We start from the raw sequence: 27,212 nt of genomic DNA on the forward strand, positions 1-27,212 counted from the left end.
ATTATTTTTAAAAATTTTGATGGAGAACATACAGTCAGAAAACAGAAAAATACACAATTCATAGCTGTCTACTCTAGTGAATGATCACAAAAGAAACATATCATCACCCAAGGCAAGACATGGAATAGTACCAGAGAAATCAGAAGTCCCCTTATGTTCTACCCCAAATCCTACATCCTTTCTCCTTCCCATGACGTTTCTGTCTTCTGGTACCATAGCTTTTGTCTGTTTTTGAACTTCAGTTTAGCGCTTTTAAATGCCCTAGTACAGCAGGATTTTGAAAAACATTCTAAGGCTGAAGATTAGAATTATACCTGAGACTTCATTTTGTAAGCGGTGTTTTTAAAAAATTTTAGTTTCCAACGTCACTACTACTATAAAGAAACTACTTTTGTGTGTTGGCTTTGTATCTTATGATCTTATCAAATTCATTTATTAGTTCTAGGAGCTTTGCATAGCTTTCTAGGGATCTTCCGTGAGGACAATCATGTCACCTGTGAATGGGGGCAGTTTTTTCCTTTCTAATTTGTATACCTTTTATTACTTTTTATTGCCTCGTTGCAGTAGCTAGGATGTGGAGTATGGTATTGAATAGGAATTGTGACAGCAGACGTCCTCCCCTTGTTCTCAATCTGAGGGAGAGGGTATTAAGTCTTTCACCTACTAAGTAAGTTTGATGCTAGTCCTAGGTTTTTTGTAGATTTCCTTTAATAGAAGTTTCTTTTTCTTTCTGGTTTGCTGAAAGCTTTAATTATAAATAGATGTTAAATTTTGTCAAATTCTTTTTCTCCATCAATTGATACTATCTTCAGATTGTTGATAAGATGGATTACATTGACTGATTTTTGATTATTGAAGCCAGCCTTGCGTTTCTAGGATAAACCCCGCTTGGTGGGGGTGTACTGTTTTTTAATACCTATGCTGGATTGGATTAGCTAATATGTCATTGAAGACTTGTATCTATGTTTATGAGAGATATTTTTAGTTTTCTTGCGCTGTCTTTATCAAGGTTTGGTATGATAGTGTTGGGAGGTGTTCCCTCCTCTTTTGTTTTCTGGAAAGGCATGTAGAACTTGTATTATTTCTTCTTTAAATGTTAGATGGAATTTAGCAGTGAAACAATCTGGGCCTGGAAATTCCTTTTTCACCTAGCCTTAACCATGGATTTAATTTGTTTAATTGTTGTAAGACTACTTAGGTTGCTTATTTCATTTAGGGGGAGTTTTGGTAGTTTGAGGTTTTTAGAGAATTACTTCATTTTATGTAATTTTTGCATTTATAAGCATTGAGACGTTCATAGTGTTTACTTATCCTATTAATGCATTTTGAATCTACAGTAGTGTCCTCTCTTTCATTCCCAGTATTGGGAATTTGTGTCTTTTATAGTTTTTCTTTTCAGTCTGACAAGATGCTTATCAATTTTATCGTTATTTCCAAAGAACTAGCTTTTGGTTATGTCGATTTTCCCTATTCTTTTTTCCTGCTTTCAATTTCATTAATTCCTGCTGTGATCTTTATTATTTCCTTCCTTCTGCTTTATTTAGGTTTATTTGATTTTATTTATTTATGTTTAGTTTATTAAGGTGGAAGCTTAGATAATTGGTTTGAGATCTTTTTCCTTTCTAATATAGGCATTTAATGTTTGGAGATTTTCTGGGTTTTTCTTCCAGTTATTGACTTCCAGTTTAATTCCATTATGGTCAAAGAACATATATTATATGACTTAAATTCTTTTAAATTTGTTAAAGTTTATTTTATGACCAAGGATATGGTCTACCTTAGTGAATGTTCTATGGACACTTGAATACCTATTCTGCTATTGTTGGATGAAGTATTTTATGAATGCCAATTAGATAATTTGGCTGATGGTGACTATTCAAATCAGCAATTTTATAATCTTGCTGATTTTCTGTGTTCTGTTTCAGTCAATAGCTGAGTGAGGAGTGTGAAGTCTCCAGCTATAACTGTGGATTCATATATTTCTCCTTTCAGTTCTGTTAGTTTTTTCTTCATGTTTGAAGCTCTGCTATTTGGTGCATACACATTTAGAATTGTTATGTCTTCTTGGTGAAATGCTCACTGTATTATAATAGAATGACCCTCTTTATGCCTAATCACTTTCTTTGTTCTGAAGTCTACTTTGTAATAATATAATTAATAATGCCACTTAGGTTTTTTTCTGTTTTGAAAATGTGTACACAGTATATTTTGTTCCATCTTTTTGCCTCCAATTTGTCTATATCATTACATTTGAAGTAAGTTTCTTGGGTATAGCGTGTAATTGGGGCACTTAAAAAATCATTCTGATATACGTATTTAGACCACTTATATTTAAGGTAATTATTAAGGTGTTGAGATTTAGGTTTATAATTTTAGTACTTGCCTTCTGTTTGTGAGTCTATGTTTCTGGTTTCAGCCTTGTGAGATCCTGAGCAGAAAGCCTAGAAATACCTTCCCAAGCTTTTAACTTACAGAACCATGAGATAATAAATTTGTGTGATATTAAGCTGCTGATTTTGTGATAATCTGCTATGCACCAATGGAAAACTAATATAGGTCTCCTCCCACATGGAGTCAGTACTGGCCTATGTGACCAATAGAATATGGAGGAAGTGACAGCGTATGACTTTGAAGTCAACCTCATAACAGCTCTGTGAAGGGGAATGGAGAGAACAAAGCTCTCCTGCCAACAGCCAGGATCATTGTCTAGCTACATGAGTGAGCCACCTTGGAAGTGGATCCTCTAACCCCAAACAAGTCCTCAGATGTCTGTGGCTCTGGCTGACATCTGATCACAACCTCATGAGAAACTCTTGGCTATAACCATTTAGCCCAGTATCCTGAATTCCTGAGCACAGGAACAGTAAGAGATATAAATGATTATTGTTTAAGTCACTCACTTTTGGGTCATTTAATGCAGCATTAAGTAACTAATATATGGCCTATTGTATGCTAGGCCCTGTTCTACATGATAGGAATATAGCAATGAGTAGAGCCAAGTGCCTTCTGTCATGGAGTTTATGTCTTACTTTAAGGGAAGAGATGGAAATTATATAAGTAGGTGAACATATACTTTGCCAGGTGTTAATAAGTGATGACAGAAAAATAAATCAGAGTGAGAAGGTTGGAAGTAACGGTGAGATTTCTGTAAGATGGTCAGGAACACCTCTTTGATAAATAGAAATCTGAAAGTGACCTGAAGTAAGGGATCAAGCTACACAGATATTTTGGGGCAGAACATTCTAGCAGAGGGAGCTTCAAACATAAAGACCATGAGACTGAGGGTGTTCATAGTGAGTATGAGGAATTGCTGAAGATGTGAAAGTTCTGTCTCTAGTTTTAATTGCTACACTTCTAGAATGTTTGGAATGACAGTTGCCAGATTAAATATACAAATCCCTGTTAAATTTGAAGTTCAGATAAATAATTTTTGTTGTTAGTATAAGCATGTCCCAAATATTGCATGGAGACACTTACTAAAAAATATTAGTCGTTTATCTGAAATTCAAATTTAACTAGGCATCCTGAATTTTTATTTGCTATATCTGCAACCCTATTTGGAGCAAAGGAAAATCTGATGACAAGCAGCTAAATGATTACGATAATGGAAAACACATCTCTTTGGAGGAATGATGAAGAGGTTCATATGTATATTCTGAAATGGAGAAGGCTAAAGGATTGCTCCCATCCCTACCCCCAAATTAAGGCAACACAGTAGAATAGAAAGTGCACAGGATGGAAGACTAGTATAGTTAACCACCTCCTGGACAGCTTCCCTCAGATGTTTTGCAGGCACTGGAAACTAAATAATCTCCTGAATCTATGTGTGTCTTTGGACAAGCACCTTCATAGGTCAAATAAAACCACAGTGCCAGTTTATATCTGAAATCCCTTTTGTCTCCAATACTCTGTGATTCAATGAATGGATAGAAATTGCACAATAACGTGTTTTTTTCCATCTACACAGAGAATAGAGCAAGAGTTGATGAGTCTTGCAAGGACTTGCAAAGAATTGATTAAATGTAAGGAAGAACTTCTTAACTGAAGGGCAATTAGACACTGGAATGGCTTTGCATGGGAGGCTATGGAATCCTGCCCCCTCAAGATCTTTAGGAGAAGGCAGCCGCTGTTATGGGTAACATAGACTCCCAAAGCACCATCTTGGAGTGGGACAATTGAACCAGGTGACTTTCTTGAGGTCTAGATCCTGGGGATGATTCCTTTTTGGTCTAGAGAAGTGGAGGGAAATGACCCTTTATTTCTCTTTGGAGTTGATGCTGGTTCTCTAAGACTTATGATACTAATGTAGCCCTCAAACCGTCTTTCAAATGTGTCCTTTTTATACCTGAATCAGAATTACCTAGAATGACTATTCAAAAATGCACCCAGACTTAGTGACTCTAGAAGAAGTTACCCAAAATATGCATTTTTAACAAGTTCTCTAACTAGTCCATATGCATACTGCAGCTTGACAGCCATAGTCATTGAGAAATGAGAGGCTTTCTTGTTCTGCCTACAGATGGGCCTTTGAGACATATGTAGTTTTGCATGTGCTGATTGAGACCCCTGCCTAAGCTTGTTCCTAGAGGGGAGATACATGTGCTAAGAATGGGACTAGAGAATGGAGATGCTGAAGGCTTTAAAGAGGATTTTGGTTAGGATATCCCAGGCCAAGTGGAGAAGTATAGGAGAGGGAATGAAACAGGGGTTCACTGCATCCTAACTTTTGACAGGAATTCCCATTACAATAAAAAACTATGTCTTGAAAATATGTTTGTGCCTCTTTGTTTTATCTTCTTGAAATTTTTTACCCAAAAGAAGGATTTTGTTCCCCCATTACGTAGTCAGAATAGATTGAGGACCCAGAATATCCCAAGCAGCTATACGATGGACAACCGTGTCTTCTCAAATTTTGGGGGGAAGAACAAATGGAGCTGGTAAACATCCAATAGAAGAAGACCTCAGGGTCTCCTAGGAGGCAATGCAGTGTAATTTAATACAATAACAGGAATCCAAAGGCACCCAGCATTCCCAAGTTCTACTTTGATCCTGCATTTCAAGAGTTGTTGTGGAAGTCCTTGATGAGGAAGAAGTGGGAAGGAAAGACTCATGTAGGCCATTCCAGATATGCCCTCCATGGTCACTGGAGATTCTGTTGGAGCAGGTCCCTCTAGCCAACCATGTAGGCTACACCTCAGCTCCGTTTTCACTTTTGGAATCTTTTCCAGATTCCTGCCAAGCTCTGAATTGTTTACCCCTCTCCTTCTCTTGGCATTTACTTATATTTCTGTTTCAAGTTTGGCTGTCTTCAAGTGACTTCCTGCCTCAAACTCCTCTTGCCTTTCCAGACTCTTTCACCTCCTTTCTAGGTTGATGTGGGACAGAAAATGGCTTCCCTGGATTTTGTGTCTTCTGCCTTAGGTACAGAACCCTGAGCTTGTCTATATGTGGCAGTCGACTTGGGGTTGGGGGACAAGCCTGCTTCTTGCATACTCTGAGCTCTGAAACCTGCCACTGTTTACTGTTTGGACATCTCAACAAGTCATTTAAACCCAAACGGAGTAAACTCACCTTTTAGCCCACATCCACAAAACTGGCCCCAGAGTGGACTGCAGCTAGTCTTTGCCTTTGGTCATTTCAAATTGATTCTAAAAGTTTCTTCCAGTAGATTTACGCAAAATAAATTTTTCCCTTGGCAGAGCAGCCTGGTTTGATTTGGGTTATTTGACTACAAAAGCCCAGAGGCCAAGCATTTACTTAGAAATATTAGGAATCAGCAGCACAAATGAGATTGAGGTTTTGTGAAAAGTTAAAGATTTCTCATTTAGGGAGGGAGTTCACAAAAGACCCCATTAGCCAAGCCTCACCAGTAATTAGTCTGATTTCTCAGGCAAGAGGCAGGCTAATTGACTGCCATCCATTCCAGAGGCCTAGAGACACTTTAAAACCTACCACCCATTGAAGAATATCTTTGGAGAATTTCCTGCTGCGTCGAAAGTCTTTTCTTATTAACTAAATGTTCAAACTGAGATCAATATATGAAAATATGAACAAAATGACTGATTATAAACGTGCCCTTTCAAATAGCAACTCATGGGCCTGTTATGACACTCAACTATAGAGAATGAAAAGGGGCTGGTATTTATTAATCAATACTAAGGGGTACATATTATTGCCCAAGTTTAATAGAAGAGGGAACCGATGCTCAGAGAAGGTAAATAACTTTCCCAAAGTCACATAATGAGTTCATTGCAGAGCCAGGATTCAATGAATTAAAGCGAGTGTGGTTTCCACAACCCACCATAGAGGTCAGGAACAAAGCAGTGCTGAGTTAGGAGTGTCGGAAGCTGGCTGATTGGCTGGCTATCAACAGATTTGCAGGATGGGCTAGTTGTCACCACATGATCTCTCCGGGACAGAATCCACTAACCGGGTATATATGATAAGTAAGGCCAACGTTGAAGCCAGTGTAGGTGAGCCACCTGGGTCTAATGCTGCAGAAAGGGGGGTATTACTCTCCTTCTCCCTTCCCCGCCCCCCCCCGCCCCCCGCCAGACTCTGGTTTCTTCATGCCTTCAGGATTTCTTAGAGGGGAGTTAATTACTTAAAGACATTTTATTTTTTAATTATTAAAAAAATTTTTTAATGTTTATTTTTGAGAGAGAGAGAGAGAGAGGACAAGTCAGCAGGGGAGAGGCAGAGAGGGAGGGGGACACAGAATCCAAAGCAGGCTCCAGGCTCTGAGCTATCAGCCCAGAGCCTGACACGGGGCTTGAACTCAGGAACTAAGAGATCATGACCTGAGCCATGCTTAACTGACTGAGCCACCGGGTGCCCCTATTTAAAGGCATTTTGATTTTTTTAGAAGTATTTGTTGGAGGCCAGAAAGTTTGACCTAAGTGAAGGGATTGATAATTCTTATCGCAGAGATTAGGCTTTTGTGGTAAAATTGTCCAAGACACACAGCCCTTGGATCAAATAAAGCGTGTGTGTGTGTGTGTGTGTGTGTGTGTGTGTGCGTGCGCGCGCGTGCACGCACACATGCACCTGTCCTTATTAAACAGCAGAGGAAGGTTTGAGCAGACCATGATGTTAGTCTGGGGAAGCTCCTTGGAACACATACAGTGTGCTTTACGTGGCTTTCTTGATTAGGCTTTCTCCCACCAAGGAACCTTTCTTTTTCCAGCACAAGCCATGACCTCAATACTGCATCCCCTGGATGCCCCTGTCCTCTGACTCCCCAGAGCCTTTATACTTCTGTGAAACTGCATCTGGCAGCATCACCGAGTGGGGGAGATACAGCATCTTCATAATCATAACACTTAATGGTTGGAGAGCTCTTACCAGGCCCTGGCCCATGACCTGAACGTCATGCCCTCCACTGAGCACTTGCTAGGTGCTGCCTCACTTCATCTTTGTAACAGAACTTTGCAGACTGTTCCTCCACAGAGAAGGAAACTGAGACTCCGGGACAGAGTAACTTGCCCTAGGGGTCACGGCTGGTAGTGGCAGAGCCAGGATTTAGACCCAGGTCCACTGGACCCCCATACTACACTCAATTTCTGTGTTATGCTGCATCTCTACTTTTTTGCTCAAACAAGGGAATTCAATGTTTATTTATTTATTTATTTATTTTAATTTTTTTTTTTAACGTTTTATTTATTTTTGAGACAGAGAGAGACAGAGCATGAACGGGGGAAGGGCAGAGACAGGGGGAGACACAGAATGGAAGCAGGCTCCAGGCTCTGAGCCATCAGCCCAGAGCCCGACGTGGGGCTCGAACTCACTGACAGTGAGATCGCGACCTGAGCCGAAGTCGGATGCTCAACCGACTGAGCTACCCAGGCACCCCTTTTTTTTTTCAATGTTTATTTATTTTTGAGAGACAGAGAGAGAGAGAGAAAGAGAAGGAGACACAGAATCCAAAGCAGGCTCTAGGCTCTGAGCTGTCAGCATAGAGCCCAATGCAGGGCTCAAACTCACAAACCGTGAGACGTGACCTGAGCCAAAGTCAGTGCTTAACCGACTGAGCCACCCAGTTGTCCCTTAAACAATGGAGTTTAAAATCAGTATGTGTTTGTTGCAAAAATAGAAAAGGTACATTTCTATATTTCTTCATTCTACTCCACTTACTTTAACATTTGCATGTTTCTTCCCAACTCTCTCTATATACATGTATATAAAATAGTTCAGAGAGAGGCACCTGGGTGGCTCAGTTGGTTAAGCATCCAACTCTTGATTTCGGTTCAGGTCATGATCTCACATTTTGAGTTCAAGCCCCTCATCGGGACTCTGCACTGGCAGCATGGAGCCTGCTTGGGAGTCTCTGTCTCCCTCTCTGTCTGCCCCTCCCCTGCTCAAGTTCTTTTTTTCTCTCTCAAAATAAGTAAACATTAAAACAATTTTAAATCATTTAGAGAAAATTGTTATATATATAATCTACATCTACAGTTATTTATATATCTATCTGTGTGTATACACACACACACACACACACACACACACACAATGTAATTCTTTTCTGAACAGGGTAAAAGTAAGTTGTATACTTCATGGCCCTTTACTCCTAAATATTTCAGTGTATATTTTCTAGTAGGAGTATTCTATTACATAACCATAATGCCTGATGAAGTGCTTTTATCTAATCTACCCTCCATATGTAAGTTTTGTTAGCTGACCTGTCAATGTCCTTTATAGCATTTCCCTTCAGTACAGGCTCCAGTCTAAAGTCAGGTACCATCTTTGACTGTCGTGTTCCTTTAGCCTCCTTTAATCTGTCTTTTATGATGTTGATCTCCTGTCTGCCTCACACCATTTCTTTTTCTTCACAAATTTGTATATCATCTTTGTGCAGGGGCAATGGTAATCTTTCCAGTATTATTCCAACTTTAAATATCTGTATCACATGCCATTTTGTTTTATAGCACGTCCCTCATTATGTTTTTGGTGTTTCCTCATGTTTACATTGGTTATATAATCTCAGCCAGAACGCTGCCCAGGTGAGGTGTGTCCTGTCCAAGGTACCACATCTGGAGCCACATGATGTCATCTGTCCCATGCAGATTATAATTTGGACCACCTGGTCAAGGTGTTGTACAATTTCTCCATTGCTTGTTGTTTTTTCCCCTTCCTTGACACTAATAGACAATATATGGGGAGTCACTTTAAGACTACACAACTAAGGGGCACCTGGGAGGCTCAGGTGGTTAAGCATCCAACTCTTGATTTCGGCTCAGGTCATGATCTCACAGTTCATGGATTCAAGCCCCATGTCAGTCTCCATCCTGTCAAGGGTGACTCCAAGGGTATTTGATCTAAGTCCTAATAGAATTATTATTTGCTGAAATGAGGAAAATCAACAATTTGTTTTCGGACATGTTAAATGTGCCATTCCTTTTAGATAACCAAATGGAGATATTGAGCAAATCATTGAATAACTAACTGAGTCAAGTATTTAGGTGTGAGCTCTGGGTTAGAGATAGAAATTTGGGAGTTGAGGGCACCTGGGTGGCTCAGTCGGTTAAGCATCTGACTTCGGTTCAGGTCATGGTCTCACGGTTCATGAGTTCAAGCCCCATGTCAGGTGAGGTCAAGTCCTGCTTCAGGATTATCTCTCTCTCTCTCTCTCTGCCCCTTATGGGATTCTCTTTCTCTCCCTCTCTCTGCCCCTCACTCACTCATGCTCTCTCTCTTTCAAAAAAAAAAGAGAGAAAGAAATTTGGGAGTTGGCAGTGAGTATATGGAGTTTAACAAAATAGGTTTTATTTTTTAATGTTCGTTAATTTTTGACAGAGAGAGAGAGAGAGAGAGAGAGAGACAGAGCATGAGTGGGGGAGGGACAGAGAGAAAGGGAGACATAGAATCTGAAACAGGATTCAGGCTCTGAGCTGTCAGCACAGAGTCCAACGTGGGGCTTGAACTCCCTGACAGCGAGATAATGACCTGAGCTGAAGTCGGACGCTCAACCGACTGAGCCACCCAGGCGCCCCGAAATAGGTCTTATTTTTTAGAGTACTTTTAGGTTCACAGAAAAATTGAGCAGAATGTACAGAGAAGGCCCATCCCTTGCCCCCATACATTCATTGCTTTCCCCACTATCAACATTGCAGAGCCTGCTTGGGATTCTCTTTCTCTCTCTCTCTCTCTGCCCCCTTCCACCCTCTCCCTCTCTCTCAAAATAAACAAATAAACTTGAAGAAAAAAAAAAAAGACTACACAACTAACATCAGACCAGCAACCCTTGTAAGAGCACTTTTCCCGTGCCGAGCACTGTGGGTTACAGACATGGCCTCTTTTCATCCTGGGGAGGCTCCTTTCGTTTCTCATGACCACAAGCCTGTCTTCTCTTGGCTCAAAGCCCTCCCTTGCGGAGACCATATCAGGAGTGGGATCAGATCTGCATTTGCTAATGCTGTGATTAGGCAACTGCAGATGGAACTGGAGCAGAGAAAAAGAGGAGAGAAGAAATGTTAATTACAGGGTCCTGTTGAGAGGGGGAGACCGCCTCCAGAAGCCTGGCTCAGCTCCAGGAAAGGGAGAAACAGACTGGAGGGGATGGAGTAAAGGAGTCATAGTCACTGAGCTGCACTGGTAAAGTCTGGCCTGGTTCTGTTAAACTGAGCCCCTGGCCTCTGACTCTGTGGGCCCGGGACCTTGTCTGCAAAATTCTCAGTGGGCTGCAGCATCCTGGAACATCTGAGGAAGGATGCCCTCTGGAGTGGGGCCAGCAGTCACCAAGGCTTCTAAAAAGACCATAAAATCCAACAGCCTCATGACAAAGAAGAACAAATCCCAACTTTAATTGCTTCAGAGCCCCAGAAGAGCCACTTGAGCTCCTGTTCAGACCCCGGCGAGGCACAGCCATTCCAGGACCGAGTGGATGCCAAGGTGCCTGACAGAGCTGAGCTGAGCTGTGCTGGAAACACACAATTCTCCAACCATTCACTGAGAAATTCTGCCCAGGACTCAGGGGACCAGGTTTTCACCCAGCTCTTCTGCAAAACAGAGCAAAGAAGTAAATAAAAGTATCTTCATTATTAAATTCTATTTTATGAACCCCAAATGGGCCTTTGACGGGACCCACCTTTGAGTGGTGGGTCCTGTCAAAAACCAAACTCTACAATGAATAAAACAAAACGGAAAGATGAGCTTATCGCAAGGCTTTTAACTCAGGAAGTTCAAGGCTATGGAGAAATGAGTGCAAGGTTTTTCACTGACTAAGGGATATTTTACAGGGTAAATGCAGAAGTTATTTGGCTTTTTCAGCTGATTGGTGGCCTAGTGGTCTTCTTCCTTATTTGGATCAAGAAAGATCAGTCAGGGGCATAAGGAAGTTCTGAGATGTCACAAACAGACTTGGTATTTGAGAACTGGCTGATGCCCTCTGCTGATTTCTAAGAGCTGTAAATCCCCGTAAGGTTAGGTTAGATTTCCTTTATGACTGTTTCCGTCTTGTCCCTGATGCAAGATATTCCATTTTGGTTTGGTTCTATAGTCCCTGAAGAAGAACTGCCAAGAAGCACTGTGAGGGTTCTCTACCTAGTTGGCAGGATGTCCTAGGAGACAACAGTGCACAGATAGTTTTCTATCCAACCATCCTTCCATTCATTTTTTTAACCAGTGAATATTCTTGAGTGACTATTATGTACCTAGAGACCCAGGACACTAAGCTGGACTTGGGGAGGGGGAAAACTTCCTAACAATAGAAGGAGAAATAATTCTATCCTGATTGGGCGAATAGATGAAATCTTTACTTTTCCAATCGTTAAGAAAACATATAGCCTCTAATGATGTTTATAAATACGGAATCTAGAGTCTCCCAGAAGAAAAGAAATTTTTTTTCTTTTACTCTAGGGAAAGGAAATAAAGAAACATAAGCTTATCTTTAATTAGAATTGACCATTAAATCTGTGAGATATGGGGCTGTTAAAAGGGCGGTATTTCACTTTGACATTGGGCTTTGTAACTGGACACAATGCAGACCCTGGAGTGATTCAGCGGTTTCCTATGCCCTCTGTCTTGAGCTTGTGGAAAATAGGTCAAGTAAGCCTGAAGCTGCCCAGAGAGAAGAGGCTGAAAATCTCACAGGCCAGCCTGTCTGGAGAGCAGAGGGTGGAGCCGTGAGATGCAGACTCCAGGACAAGAGCCCCTGCCTTTCCAGGGGACCACCCCCCTACACACACAGCCATGGTGCTGACAGATGATGGATGCTTCAGAGGTCCTGTGCCAGTGGATTTTTAGGGAATGGAAGCAGCATGGCTTTTTCTGAACCAATGCACAGACTCCTGGGAGCAGCCGAAGTTTTGCTGTTTAAGGAATTAAATGGTTGGAAGCTCACTCATCCATTGAAAAGGCTCCCCAGGATGATACTGAAATGTTGGGCAGGAGTTTTTCCTGGTAGAGAGAAATTCTGGGGCCAGATGGTGCACTTCAAGAGAAAAAGCCCTGCTTGGGAGCCATTTCTGCAGGACGGGAGTGTGGTGTCTAACAGCCTGATTTCTCCTCATGGGGAATCAGCCCACTCATATCCAAAGCTATGGAACAAAGTTTCTTCTTCCAATAAGGCCTGGGACAAAAGCTCATGCTTTTAGCAATTCTGGCTATATTTTCAACCAAGATGATGCTCATGATGCTATGGAGAGAATGAAGCACCTGGAGCCTAGTCTCTGTTGTGGGAAACCTGTCATTCGTCATCTTTACCAGTACAGGACAAGGCCAAGAATCACAAAGCAAGAAAAGCAAAATAAACCAACAAAACAACTGATAAGCCAGAACTGATATTGCAAGATGTTCCATTGGTTTTTTTTTTTTACACCCTACATATTTTCAAAAATAGCATTAGAGCAACTTTAGATTGTCTACTTGTAAAGTCTGTCATGGCCCCATTCAGAATCCATTTACACTAACTATATGCAATTCTCTTATTGATACTTTTATAAATAACCTGGAGTCTCTAAGAAATCATGACAAATCCAGAGATCATTCTTAAGTTCTCATTTTGATCTTGAGTGGCATAGACTATATTAATCTCTCCCTTCTTTGGGAAATTACCTATTTTGTTCTCTTAGGACATTATATTCTTTTGGTTATCCCATTTCCTGGCCATGTTGTTTCTTTTGTGGTCTATACTTCCTCTGCTCTCATCAGTTATGGAGGGTGGTGTCCTCTAACCAGACTCTTAACACTCTGTATGGGTAATTCCATAATTTATAATACCACCTATACATTGAAGAAGCTCAAATAATAACGGTTTATTGAGTGGTTTCTAGGTTTCAGGCTATCTTCTAAGTGTTTCACATGTAATAACTCATTTAATGCTCAACATCATGAAGTAGGTCCTATTATCATCCTGGTTTTATAGATGAAGAAATGGAGAAGGAGAGGCTGCTCAGGGTCACAATGCTAATAGGAGGTAGAGCCAGAATTCCAACCCACGTGGTTCAACTCAAGGGCCTGAGTATGGGGCTGGAGATTATACAACAGTGGACGCCCTCTTTAATACAGGCACGCCTGGAGAGCTTAGTGGGTTAAGCATCTGACTTCGGCTCAGGTCCTGATCTCATGATTTGTGAGTTTGAGCCCTGCGTCGGGCTTTCTGTTCTCAGCACAGAGCCTGCTTTGGATCCTCTGTCCCCTTCTCTCTCCACCCCTCCCCTGCTTGCTCTCTGTCTCTCTCAAACTAAAAAAATAAATATTAAAAAAAAAGAAAAATAATGCAAAATTACAGATAGAATTAAATAAAAAAGTGAACATTTATTTAGAATGAGAAAAGAAATCATAATAAATTGAAAATGTAAAGGGCTGACAGAGGCTTCCACTTTTGGCTAAGATGGAGTAACAGACACCACATTTGCTTCCTACCATATACAACCAACAACACTGCAAAAAAAGTGGACAAAATAAATGAGACAATTTTTCAAGAGCCTGGATATCAAGCAGCAAAGGACACTATTCCCTAAGAAATGGAAAAAAAAATCCAATAAACCTTACAGTTGCCCTAACCTACTTCTTTGAGTGTTTCTAGGCTGTAGTGCAAAGAAAGGGAATCCAGGCAGAACCTGGTGGGTTCCCTGGTTAAAGAGGCTGAGTTGAGGGCCTGGGACAAGACAGCTAATGTTCACAGAGTACTGGAGAGGACAGAGCTGTGCAGAGAGAATTCCAAAGAGCAGATGGTTCCCTTTAAGAATCTGGCAGAGCACTCAGCAATGTGTGTGAGTGAGAAAACTACATAAGGCCAACGAACCACCAAAAGGATTAAAATGAACAATACCTAGAGTTTGTACAAGCCCAAGATTAGTACCTATTCCCACCACACAGACTGGAAATCCTCATAATTTTCAAAACATTAGATAAAATACTCAGAAGCACATTGCCTAAGTAGTGGGAAATAATTAACTCTAGACTGAAGACTGGTTTGCTGTCATCTAAAAAAATCTTAAAAACAAGATGAAAAAGAAGCAAACTGTTTCTTAGTAATTTAACTGCATCTCAGAACACAGCCAATGGTATTCATGGCAATTCAAAAATATCCAGCAGCCAACAAGAAAAATTCATAATAACTAGTATCCAATAAAAAATTACCAGGTATGAATAGAAGCAGGAAAATATGATCTGTATTAAGGGGAAGAATCAATAAAAGTCAAGCTTGAGCTTATACAACTGTTAGAATTGGTAGACAGGAGTATAGGGCATTTATTATAACTGCATGACACATGTTTAATAAAGTAAGTAGAGGGGCACCTGGGTGGCTCAGATGGTTAAGCGTCCAACTCTTGGTTTCAGCTCAGGTTACAATCTCATGGCTTTGTGGATTCAAGCCCCACATTGGGCTATGTGCTGGCAGCACAGGGTCTGCTTCGGATTCTCTCTCCCTAGAGAGAATCTCTCAAAATAAATAAATAAGACTTAGAAAAAAGTGAGACATGAGAGTTATTAAAAGATTCAAGTTAAATCTCTAAAGATAAAAACTGTAATGACTGAAGTGAAAAATATATTAGAATTAATGGCAGAATAATTAATTACAGAAGAAAAGAGTAGTAAACTTGAAGACAAAGAGACATTTATCAGTTCTGAAATGAAGCAAAGAAAGGAAAAATAATTTTTAAAAATTGAACAGAGCATCTATATACTAAGGGGCATCTTCAAGTGGCCTACCTAATATAGGGGGAATTAGAGTTCTGAAAAGGAAGTGGGCAAAGAAAAATTATTTGAGGGGCGCCTGGGTGGCTCAGTCAGTTAAGTGTCCGACTTTGGCTCGGGTCATGTTCTCACGGTCCGTGAGTTCGAGCCCCACATCGGGCTCTTTGCTGACAGCTCAGAGCCTGGAGCCTGCTTCAGATTCTGTGTCTCCCTCTCTCCTGACCCTCTCCCGTTCATGCTCTGTCTCTCTCTGTCTCAAAAATAAATAAACATTAAAAAAAATTATTTGAATAAAAATGGTCCCCAATTTTTCAAATCTCATTAAAACTATGTGAAGCATAATGACCCTAACCAAAAAAGAAGGAGGAAAAGGGCAGAGGGAGGAGGAGGAGGGAGGAGGAGGAGTAAGAGGAAGAAAACTACACCAAGGCACAGCCTAATAAGATTTCTGGGAAAATCTTAAAACCAGCTTAGCAGAAAAAGGTCAGGTTACACTCAGAGGAGCAAAGATAATGACAGCAAGTTTCTCGACAGAAAACACACACAGAAGCAAAGCACAAACAGTGGAGCAACATCTTAAAAGGACTGGAGAAAACCCTGTCAATACAAGATTTTATACCCCCAAAAATGCCATTCAGAAAATGAAGGGAAAATAAAGACTTTACAGACATACAAATGCTGAATGAATTTATCACCTAGAAATTCACAGTACAAGCAGTAGTAAAGAAAGTCCATCAGGCAGAAGCAAATTATACTAGATGGAAATAGAGATCTACAAAAAAGACTGAAGAATATTGAAAGTAATAACTACATGGGTAAATATATATGATTTGAATCTATATTTAAAACAACTCTATAAAAGATGATTGATTGGTCATTAGTCATCAGGGAAATGCAAATCAAAACCATGATGAAATACCACCAGGAAGGCTATAGTCAAAAAGACAAATAGTCACATGTATTGATGAGGATGTGGAGAAATTGTAACCCTTATAATTGCTGATGTGAATGTAAAATGGTGCAGCTGCTCTGGAAAACAGGCTGGCAGTTCCATAAAGGGTTAAACATAAAGTTACCCTATGACTCAGTAATTCTACTCATAGGTACACACCCAAATGAAATGAAAACACATGTCCACACAAAAACATGTACATGAGTATGGTTAACCTTAAAAAAAGAGCAACCTGTGCTGACAGCTCAGAGCCTGGAGCCTGCTTTAGATTCTGTGTCTCCCTCTCTCTCTGCTCCTCCCCTGCTCATTCTCTCTCTCTCTCTCTCTCTCTCTCTCTCTCAAAAAGAAATAAAAAATAATAAATAATAAAAGAGCCAGATATTTTACCAGTAAAATTAGTTTATTTGGGAATAGAAAAGAATTGCAATTTGGGACAAGTCAACTATGGTGAACCATGGGCAAGTTCAGAGAACAGAGAAGAGGGGCTTGCTTTTACAAGGGAAAAAAAGAAGCTGCGAGGGGCTGTGACAGCTTCTCATTGGCTGAATGTAGTGGTTTCTCATTGGTTGGGCTGTTGCTAGGCAAGGAGAAATTCTTCCTTCTTCTTGATAGAGTATGTAGAGTAAGCTTCTTCCTGTCGGGGAATATGAGATATGCTTCTAACAGTGAGTGATAGTGCTTGAGAGGTAGTGAATGAGAGCTCCTGACTCCAGTTTAAATAAGGTTTCCTTGGGGCACCTGGGTGGCTTAGTCATTTTAGAGTCCAACTCTTGATTTTGGCTCAGGTCATGATCTCATGGTTATGAGATTGAACCCCCATGTCAGGCTCTGTGCTAGACATGGAGTCTGCTTAAGATTCTCTCTTTCCTTCTCCCTCTGCCCCTCCTCCTAAATAAATAAATAAATAAATAAATAAATAAGGTTTCTTTATTTATTTTCAGAGCGTTCATACCAACATTATTCATTAACAGTTCCAAAGTGGAAATAACCTAAACGTCCATCGACTGATGAAAGGATTTAAAAAGTAATATATTTACATAATGGAATATTATTCAGCAATTATAAGGAATAAAATATTGATACATATGACAACATGAATGAACCTTGAAAGTATGCTAGGTGAAAGAAGCCAATCATAAAAAATGACATATTGTATGATTCCATTTATATGAAATGTCCAGAAAAGGCAAATCTATAGAGACAGAAAAGAAATAGCTGGAAGAATGGGGGGTTTGGGAGATAGAGGTTAAAAGGGGTTTCCTTTTGGAATGATTAAAATATTCTGGCATTATATAGTGGTAATGGTTGCACAATCTTGTGAATATACTAAAAACCACTGAATTGTACACTTTCAACGTTTATTTATTTTTGGGACAGAGAGAGAGCATGAACGGGGGAGGGGCAGAGAGAGAGGGAGACACAGAATCGGAAACAGGCTCCAGGCTCTGAGCCATCAGCCCAGAGCCCGACGCGGGGCTCGAACTCACGGACCGCGAGATCGTGACCTGGCTGAAGTCAGACGCTTAACTGACTGCGCCACCCAGGCGCCCCTGAATTGTACACTTTCAAAGGGTGAATTATATAGTATGTGAATTATATCTCAATAAAGCTGGTACAAAAATGATAATTGTTTAAACAAAAATAACAATTAATTGTGAGTTTTATAACATATGTATAAGTAGGATGCATGAAACATAGTATAAAGGCCTAATGGGAAGAATTGGAAATACACTATTATAAGGTTCTCTATGTAAAGTGATATTTTACTTGAAAGCATATCGTGCTATATTAATGACATATAGTACAACCCCCAAAAGCAAACACTAAAATAAGAAAATGAAGAGTCAATAAACCATGTAAGGAGATAAAATGAAATTGTAAAAAGTACTCAATAGAAAAGGAAGAAAAGTAGAGGGAAAAGAATAAAGAACAGATGAGACAAATAGAAAATAAAAAACAGGATGATAGGGGCGCCTGGGTGGCGCAGTCGGTTGAGCGTCCGACTTCAGCCAGGTCACGATCTCACGGTCCGTGAGTTCGAGCCCCGCGTCGGGCTCTGGCCTGATGGCTCAGAGCCTGGAGCCTGTTTCTGATTCTGTGTCTCCCTCTCTCTCTGCCCCTCCCCCGTTCATGCTCTGTCTCTCTCTGTCCCAAAAATAAATAAACGTTGAAAAAAAAAAAAATTAAAAACAAAACAAAACAGGATGATAGGCTTAAAGCTAGCTTTATATTACATGTAAATAGTCTAAACACTTCAATTGAAAGGCATAAATTGTAGGGGTGCCTGAGTGGCTCAGTCAGTTAAGTGTCTGACTGCAGCTCAGGTCATGATCTCATGGTTCGTGGATTTGAGCTTTGCATTGGGCTTGCTACTATCAGCACAGAGCCCGCTTCAGATCCTCTGTCCCCTTCTCTCACTGGCCCTCCCTCGCTCACACTCTTGTTTTCTCTCTCTCTCTCTCTCTCTCTCTCTCTCAAAAATGAATAAACATTTTCTAAAAAATGGGAAAAATTTACCATGTTAATACCAATCAAAGCTGAAGTGACTATGTTTCTATCAGACAAAGTAGATTTTAGAGTAAAGAGTATTACCAGGGATACAAAATGTCCTTTTCTAGTTCTGAAAGAGCCAGTTCATTAAGAGGGCATAAAAATCCTAAGTATTATGCCCCTACTAACAAAAATACATGAAGTGAAGAGGCATCCAACTCCTGATTTCAGCTCAGGACATAACCTACTGGTTAGTGAGTTTGAGCCCTGTCAGCTCTGTGCTGACAGTGCAGAGCCTGCTTGGGATTCTCTTTCTCTCCCTCTCTCTCTGCTCTCCCTGACTCTCTGTCTTTTTTTCAAAATAAATAAATAAATAAATTTTAAAAAATAGAATAAAATACATGAGTGAAAACTAACAAATGCAAAGTAGACAAGTCTTCAATTATAGCTAGAGATTTCAATACTCCTCCTTCAATAATCCATAGGATAAGTAGAGAAAATTAGAAAATCAATAAGACGGGGCACCTGGGTGGCTCAGCCAGTTAAGTGTCCTTCTTCAGCTCAGGTCATGATCTTGTGGTTTGTGAGTTTGAGCCCAGCATCAGGCTCTGCACTGACAGTGTGGAGACTGCTTGGGATTCTCTCTCTCTCTCTCTCTCTCTCTCTCTGCACCCCCTCTACTTGCTCTCTCTCTCTCTCTCTCTCAAAATAAATAAACTGAAAGTTATTTTAAAAAAAAGGAAGGGGCGCCTGGGTGCCTCAGTCGGTTGAGCGTCTGACTCCGCTTCGTAAGTTCGAGCCCCGCGTCAGGCTTTGGGCTGATGGCTCAGAGCCTGGACCCTGCTTCCGATTCTGTGTCTCCCTCTCTCTCTGCCCCTCCCCCATTCATGTTCTGGCTCTCTCTGTCTCAAAAATAAATAAACATTAAAAAAAAATTAAAAAAAAAAAAAGAAAATCAGTGAGGAAATAGAAAATCAAATCAACACTAACAACCAAGTAGACATAATTGACATTTAGAGAACATGCCATCTAGTAAGAGTGGAATACACATTCTTTTTATATTACGGTCCATTTACTAAGATAGACCATATTCTGCTGCATAAAAGAGTCTCAATACATTTAAAAGGATTCACCTTTTAAACATGCTCTGTTTTCATAATGGAATTAAATCACTCAAAACATGCTCTGTAATCATAATGGAATTAAATAAGAAACCAACAAGAGAAAGATCTCTGGAAAGTTTCCAAATCTTTAGAAGCTAAAGAATATATCTCTAAATGGGTGAAAGAAGAAATCAAAAGAAAAATTAGAAAGTATTTTAAACTGAATGCAAATAAAACCACAGACTATCAAAGAGCAGGTTAGGGCAGGTTAGAAGGGGTTTAAAGGGTCTCAAGGAAAGTTTTGAAGGTAATGGTTATATTCACTATCTTATTTATGATGTGATTCACTCTCTTGAGGGGGATAATTTCATGGGTTTATAGAAATGTCAAAACTTATCAAACTGTATATTCTAAATATGTGCAGTTTATTTTATGTCAATTATATCTCAGTAAAGTGGTTTAAAAAGTCTTTTAAAAAGCTTATAGATGCTGCAAATGTAAAATAAACCAGAAAATAACATATTTTCATTAATTAACCTTCTGACACATCTCTAAAGGAATTTTTTTCCTAGGGATTTTTGCTGAATACTCTTTAATTGCCTTTCAATATGGCAAAGGTTTTGTAGCATTATGTTCTACAACAAAAATAGAAAGAATTCAGTCTTTCCTCTATCATTGTTAATTAAAATTGTTTTTTTTTTTATTTTTTATATTTGAGAAAAGTTTCAACTATTTTACTCCACTGGTGACAATTATGGTATCATTAGACATCACCAGTATAAGGTGAATCAGATACACCAAAATGAGATTTGTGTGTGTTGTGATTTACGACGTACTTGCTAGCTTTAGTGCTACTCTAGGATTGGGCCCCGTTAACACAGGAACTTTGATACTTTTTCTTTTGTGCAGTTCTAGTTGAATAAACTGCCTTTTAAAGTATAATTACTGAGTGCCTATAGGCAGCAGGCAACATTCTAGGTGCTTCAGGTATAGCAGGGAATGAAATTGGCAAAAAAATTCTTTGTCTTTGTGGAGCTTATATATATACATATACACACATATATATATGTATATTATAATTTTTTAATGTTTATTTATTTTTGAGAGAGAGACAGAATGCGAGTAGGTTGGGGCAGAGAGAGGGAGACACAGAATCTGAAGCAGGCTCTAGACTCTGAGCTGTCAGCACAGAGCCCAGTGCGGGGCTTGAACTCACGAGCTGTGAGATTATGACCTGAGCCGAAGTCAGATGCTCAACTAACTGAGCCACCCAGGTGCCCCAAGTGGAGCTTATATTTTAATGGCAGGAGACATAAAGTAATAGAACTCAACACTTATAGGATGATGTATTATTAAATTCTATGACAAAAAATAAAGCAGGAAATGAGGTGGAATTTTATACAGTGAGGTTAGGGGAAGCCCCGCTGAGAAGGTGACTTTTGAGAGAAGATCTGAAGAATCTGAGGGAGAAAGCCATGGGGATATCTGGAGGGAGAATGTTCCCTGTAGAGGGACAGCATGTGCAGAGACTTGAGGCTGGCATGTGTAGGAAGTGGTGAGGAATGACATAGTTCCTGCAGGGTGAAAAAGGCAAGAATAGTCAGATAGGTGTAGCATCCAGAATTGTATAGAAGTGCAATTTTTACCCAGGGTATGATGGGAGCCATTGCAGGATTTTGAGCAGAGGGGTGATGTGATTTGATTTGTGTTTTACCACTATCACTGTATTGGGTTGAACAGTGGTCCCTAAAAGATTTTCAAGTCTTAATCCCCAGTACCCGTGAATGAGAACTTATTTGAAAATAGATTCTTTGCAGATATGATCAAGTTAAGGATCTCAAGATAATATCAGACTGGATTTAGGATGGGCCCTAAACTCAATGACTATCATCCTTATAAGGAGAAAAATGGCCACAGAAAGACCTAGAGACACAGAGAAGAAGACAATGTGAAGACAGAAGCAGAGAATGGAGTGATCTGTCTACAAGACCAAGGGACACCAAGGATTGCCTGCAACCACCAGAAGCTAGGAGAGAGGTATGGAACACCTAAGTTCTCCCTCCAAAGCATGCGGAAGTAAACAACTCTGCTGAGACCTTGATCTCAGACCTCTGGCCTCCAGAAGTATGAGAGAGTCAATTTCTGTTTTAATCTACCAAATTGGTGATAATTTGTGAGGGCAGTCCTAGCTCATGAATATAGTGATGTTGGCTTCTGTGTGGAGAGTTGACAGTAGGTCAAGTAAAGGAAGCCTGTCAGGAGGTTACTGTGCAATCCAGGTGAGACTGGTCCTTGGAACACAGTTGGTGCAGTATGGGGGTAAGAAACAGTCAAGTCTTGGAGATATTTTAGAGGTAGAGCTGAGAGGATCCGTTGGCAAGTTGGAGGTGGCGTTCGAGAGAAAGAAGTTTGGTAGAAAGGTGTGTGGATGCTGAGTAGCTAAAGAGGTGGACTGTGCTGGTTCTTAAGTTCTTGTTTCTAGGCTCATGTCTCTCTGCAGACCATCCTTCAGCTATTCTAGCTTGGTCCACTTTCAGTTCTGTTGAAAGGAGATGCTAGAGGTGATTCCTTCCACCAAGCCTGGGGTGGAAGGGGGCGCTGTTCCATCATGTTGATTTCCTGTTTCTGTCAGTGACACTGCAACAGTAGATGGTTCCAATTTCCTCACACTCCCAGAACCAGCCTCACCGGGCCCCCTCAGAGGTACCGGCACCTTCTGACTTTGGTTCCCTCCTCAGAAGTCTAGCTCTGTGGGCCCCTCCTCACAGACTGTAGGTTCAGATAACCCCAACCCTCCTTTCTGTTCCCCTCGCTCTTGGGGTAGTGGCTTCTTTGAGCACTGACCACCTCTGTGCTACCTCAGGGGTCCTCTTTTGTCTTTTCAGTTCTCTATTACCTTGTTAACATTATTTTTTTTAAGATTTTTGATTTTAGTTTAAATTTATTTATTTTTTTGAGAGAAGAGACTGCAAGTGAGTGAGGGGTAGTAGAGAGAGAGAGAGAGAGAATCCCGTGAGGGATGGGGGGGAGAGAAAGAGAAAGAGAAAGGGAAAGGGAAAGGGAAAGAGAAAGGGAAAGAAAGAAAGAAAGAAAGAAAGAAAGAAAGAAAGAAAGAAAGAAAGAAAGAAAGAAAGGAAAGAAAGAAAGAAAGAAAGAAAGAAAGAAAGAAAGAAAGAAAAGAAAAGAAAAGAAAAGAAAAGAAAAGAAAAGAAAAGAAAAGAAAGAAAAGAAAGAAGCAGGGCTTACCTGAAGTGGGGCTCCAGCTCACCCGATGTGGGACTCAAACTCAGGAACTGTGAAATCATGATCTGAACTGAAGTCAGATACTTAATGACTGAGCCACCCAGGAGCCCAGTTAACAATGATTTTTAGTCAGCTCTTGGGTGACTCAGTCTGTTAAGCCTCTGACTTCGACTCAGGTCATGATCTCACCATTTGTGGGTTCAAGCCCTGCTTGGGCTCTTGTGCTGACAGCTCAGAGCCTGGAGCCTGCTTTGGATTCTCTGTCTCCTTTTCTTTCTGCCCCTCCCCTGCTCATACTTGCTCTCTCTCTCTCTCTCTCCCTCTCAAAAATAAACATCAAAATAATTTTTTAAAAAAACTGTTGTGTTTTCAAGTTCCCCAAAAGACTGACCAATGCTGAAAGCATGGATGACTCCTAGAAACGTGTGTACAAAGAGGCTGTGGGAGCAGCAGATTTGGAGTCTGGGTTTGGACAACTTCCATTTAGATGCCTATTAGATAGCATGAGATATCCAGGAGAGATGTTGGCTCTGATTTTTGAGCAGGGGAGACGTTGGACTGGAGACAGTGATGTGGAAGTCACCAACACAGGCAGGTGTTTAATGCCACAAGCCCACAAGTCTGTCTGGAGATGCTTTGGTCCTATTTTTCTTTTTGATCCCAAGTGTCTCGGCACAGATCTTGGCACAGAGAAAAGGCTTCCTAAAGATTTGTTGAATGAAGGACACATGGTTAAAAGAATCAGCAAATGGCTTAGTTGAGTTATTGTGCCTGCAATAGTCAACTGCTTTCGGAATGAAAAGGAAGTTTCCTAGGAATGGGGACTACTTGGGCACGAGGAACATGATGAACTCTTCGTCACCCACTTGCAGGTGCAGAAACCAGGTGACCGGCTCCAAAGATGGCATTTTCCTTTAACAGCAAGTATCCTCTTGGAGTTGTTTGGAAACCAAGGTCTGATTTCTCTCAGTCCAAAACTAGTGTTTGGAAAAAAAAAGACTCCAGCTCCCAGAAGTTCAACATACCCCCCCCCCCACCTCCCCACCACCTCCCTGTCTGGTCTGAGCTTCCTTATGGAATAAAACTTGGCCTTTTTGCTTAGTGTTTCTTTCTTTTATTCACCCTGGCCTCACACTTACCGTCTGCTTCAAGTTCCAGTGAATGATTAATTATTCATCCCTCCTAGTCCTTTATCTTGGGAGCCGGACTTCTCCGGGTTAGTCTCACCGGGTCGAGTAGAACAATGGCAGGTAAGGTTCTTCGTCCTCTGGCCAGGAGCTGAGTGAGTGAAAAGTAGTGCCTGGACCCTGGTGTCCAGGTGGCCACAGCAGGCTGGCACAGGCTGAGGCCCGCAGGTGCCGGGTGGCTGTCTTAAGTCTCCTTTTTTGCTTGTTTGTTTCAGTGGCCTCGGAGGTGAGCAGCGAAAGCCCCGAAGGAAACAAAACAGGGTAAGGGAAAGAATTCCCAAAGCCATGTCTTACAACTTGGAGAACCGGACTGTATGTAGGCCTAGCTGATGTGCCCAAGTTGGGCTTGATCTTTCTGGCGTGTGCTCTTTTTCATCCCAAAGAAGAATTTCCCTTTTTAAAAAGAATAAGTCTACATCTGCTAATCATGTGATCATGATTATGTCAGCTGCAGCGTAAGGGGAATTAAAAATAGGGAGGTTTAAGTAAATGTGATTTAAAGTACGATTGCAAACTACTCCCTGTGCAACCCTCCACATATATTTTTAACATGTTCTTGTCAGAAATATGTTAAGCAGCAGCTGTGAATTTTAGTGCAACTAGGTGTGCATAGTAAATATGCACTTTCTGCCTTCTCATTAGGTCCTTTGGTGAAACAACGTTTGCTGTGCTCTCTGTGCCCCCTGCTCTCCTTGTGTGGGGGTCCTGCTGTCCAGCCTTCCCTTCTGCGGGCTGCGTGAGACCTTCCCCTTTGCAGAGGAGCCCTGAGTAGTGGTGCAAGGGGTGGGGGGGTGGTCCGTGCAGATGGAGGCCACAGGTTTGTCCCTGCCGAGCAGGAACTTTGGAAGCAGGCAGGCTGCTGAATTGCTCAGACCTTGCTCTTTCTCAGGGCTTAGAGGAAATCATCTACCTGTTTTTTCCTCTAGAGTCCCCATGTTGTAGCTTGCAGTGAGTTCTCACCACATTTTGCGAGGGCTCCAGGGTTGCCAGCCTGGGTAGGTGGTGGAAGGAAGGAGGCCTTGTTCCCTTCTCTGCACCCTCCCTTCTTCCCTATCTCCCAAGGCAGGCATCTGCAGGGCACAGGGGCAGGTGGCTGATGGAAGGCCACGTTGTGTCATCAGGAGAGGAGTGTGAGATGACAAGGTTCAGGATGGTAGAGAGACACCAGAGAGGCAGGTGGCATTCCTTCCTCTCATCACAATCCCTGCTCCCAAATCGATGTGGACCCTTTGAGGGGCTGCAAAGCCAGGGTGGGAGCATCCTGTGGGCAGCCTGTCTGCAGACAAGGGGAAACAGGGAGACCAGAGGGCTGGTAACCAAGAAGTAGTCGCAGAAAACCGCCTACCCTCCAAGGGTGATTTTTTTTTAAGTTTATCTATCTAATTTATTTATTTTTAATTTGCATATAAGTTAGTCAGCATATAGTACCACAGTGATTTCAGGAATAGATTCCTTAATGCCCCTTACCCATTTAGCCCATCCCCCCTCCCACCACCCCTCCAGTTACTTTCTGTTCTCCATATTTAAGAGTCTCTTATGTTTTGTCCCCCTCCCTGTTTTTATATTATTTTTGCTTCTCTTCCCTTATGTTAATCTGTTTTGTATCTTAAAGTCCTCATATGAGTGAAGTCATATGATTTTTGTCTTTCTCTGACTAATTTCACTTAGCATAATACCCTCCAGTTCCATCCACGTAGTTGCAAATGGCAGGATTTCATTCTTTTTGATTGTCGAGTAATACTCCATTGTATCTAGATACCACATCTTCTTTATCCACTCATCCATCGATGGACATTTGGGCTCTTTCCATACTTTAGCTATTGTTGATAGTGCTGCTATAAACATTGGGGTGCATGTGTCCTTTCGAAACAGCATACATGTATCCCTTGGATAAATACCTAGTAGGGCAATTGCTGGGTCATAGGGTAGTTCTATTTTTAAATTTTGAGGAACTTCCATACTGTTTTCCAGAGTGGCTGCACCAGTTTGCATTCCCACCAGCAGCGCAAAAGAAATCCTCTTTTCCATATCCTCGCCAACATCTGTTGTTGCCTGAGTGGTTAATGTTAGCCATTCTGACAGGTGTGAGGTGGTATCCCATTGTGGTTTTGATTTGTATTTCCCTGATGATGAGTGATGTGGAGCATTTTTTCATGTGTCGGTTGGCCATTTGGATGGAGAAGTGTCTATTCATGTATTTTGTCCCATTTCTTCACTGGATTATTGGTTTTTTTGAGTGTTGAGTTTGATAAGTTCTTTATAGATTTTTGATACTAACCCTTTATCTGATATGTCATTTGCAAATATCTTCTCCCATTCTGTCAGTTGTCTTTTAGTTTTGCTGATTGTTTCCTTCGCTGTGCAGAAGCTTTTTATTTTGGTGAGGTCCCAGTAGTTCATTTTTGCTTTTGTTTCCCTTGCCTCTGGAGATGTGTTGAGTAAGAAGTTGCTGCGGCCAAGGACAAAGAGGTTTTTGCCTGCTTTCTCCTCGAGGATTTTTATGGCTTCCTGCCTTACATTTAGGTCTTTCATCCATTTTGAATTTATTTTTGTGTATGGTGTAATAAAGTCGTCCAGATTCATTTTTCTGCTTGTTGCTGTCCAGTTTTCCCAGCACCACTCCCTTGCTGAAGAGACTGTCATTATTCCATTGGATATTCTTTCCTGCTTTGTCAAAGATTAGTTGGCCATACGTTTGTGGGTCTATTTCAGGGTTCTCTATTCTGTTCCATTGATCTGAGTATCTGTTTTTGTGCCGGTACCATACTGTCTTGATGATTACAACTTTGTAATACAGCTTGAAGTCCAAAGTTTAATTATTTTTTTGAGAGAGACAGAGACAGCATGAGCAAGGGAGGGGCAGAGATAGAGGGGGAGAGAGAGAATCCCAAGTAGGCTCGGCATTTTTAGCACAGAGCCTGACATGGGGCTCAAACTCATGAAACCATGAGATCATGACCTGAGTCGAGAGAGTCTGATGCTTAAACAAGCTAGCCACCCAGGCGCCCCCCAAGGGTGATCTTTTAATACTTACATAGCCCACTCAAAAAAGACACAGCCTTTTTTGAGAGTTTATTATGATTTTGAAGTGACTGCAGA

The 27,212-nt window shown here is 41.1% G+C and overlaps 1 protein-coding gene and 1 pseudogene across 4 annotated transcripts in view; one reads left to right on the plus strand and one right to left on the minus strand.

Moving 5' to 3' along the window:
- MYO3B (myosin IIIB) overlaps positions 1-27,212 on the plus strand; it is a 490,117-nt gene that overhangs the window by 2,038 nt on the left and 460,867 nt on the right. Inside the window, exons 2-3 of one of the 4 annotated variants that reach the window (XM_045480150.1) lie at positions 21,584-21,720; positions 24,329-24,374. The exons of 1 other annotated variant lie outside the window; for it this stretch is intronic. The gene's annotated coding sequence lies outside the window, so the exon portion shown is untranslated. Of the gene's footprint in view, positions 1-21,243; positions 21,721-24,220; positions 24,375-27,212 lie in introns of those variants that run through there. 2 more of the 4 variants (XM_045480151.1, XM_045480153.1) reach the window with 2 other exon arrangements.
- LOC123600197 lies at positions 8,810-8,907 on the minus strand (annotated as a pseudogene).

Source organism: Leopardus geoffroyi, chromosome C1, assembly GCF_018350155.1.
Source record: "Leopardus geoffroyi isolate Oge1 chromosome C1, O.geoffroyi_Oge1_pat1.0, whole genome shotgun sequence".
Taxonomy (NCBI): domain Eukaryota; kingdom Metazoa; phylum Chordata; class Mammalia; order Carnivora; family Felidae; genus Leopardus; species Leopardus geoffroyi.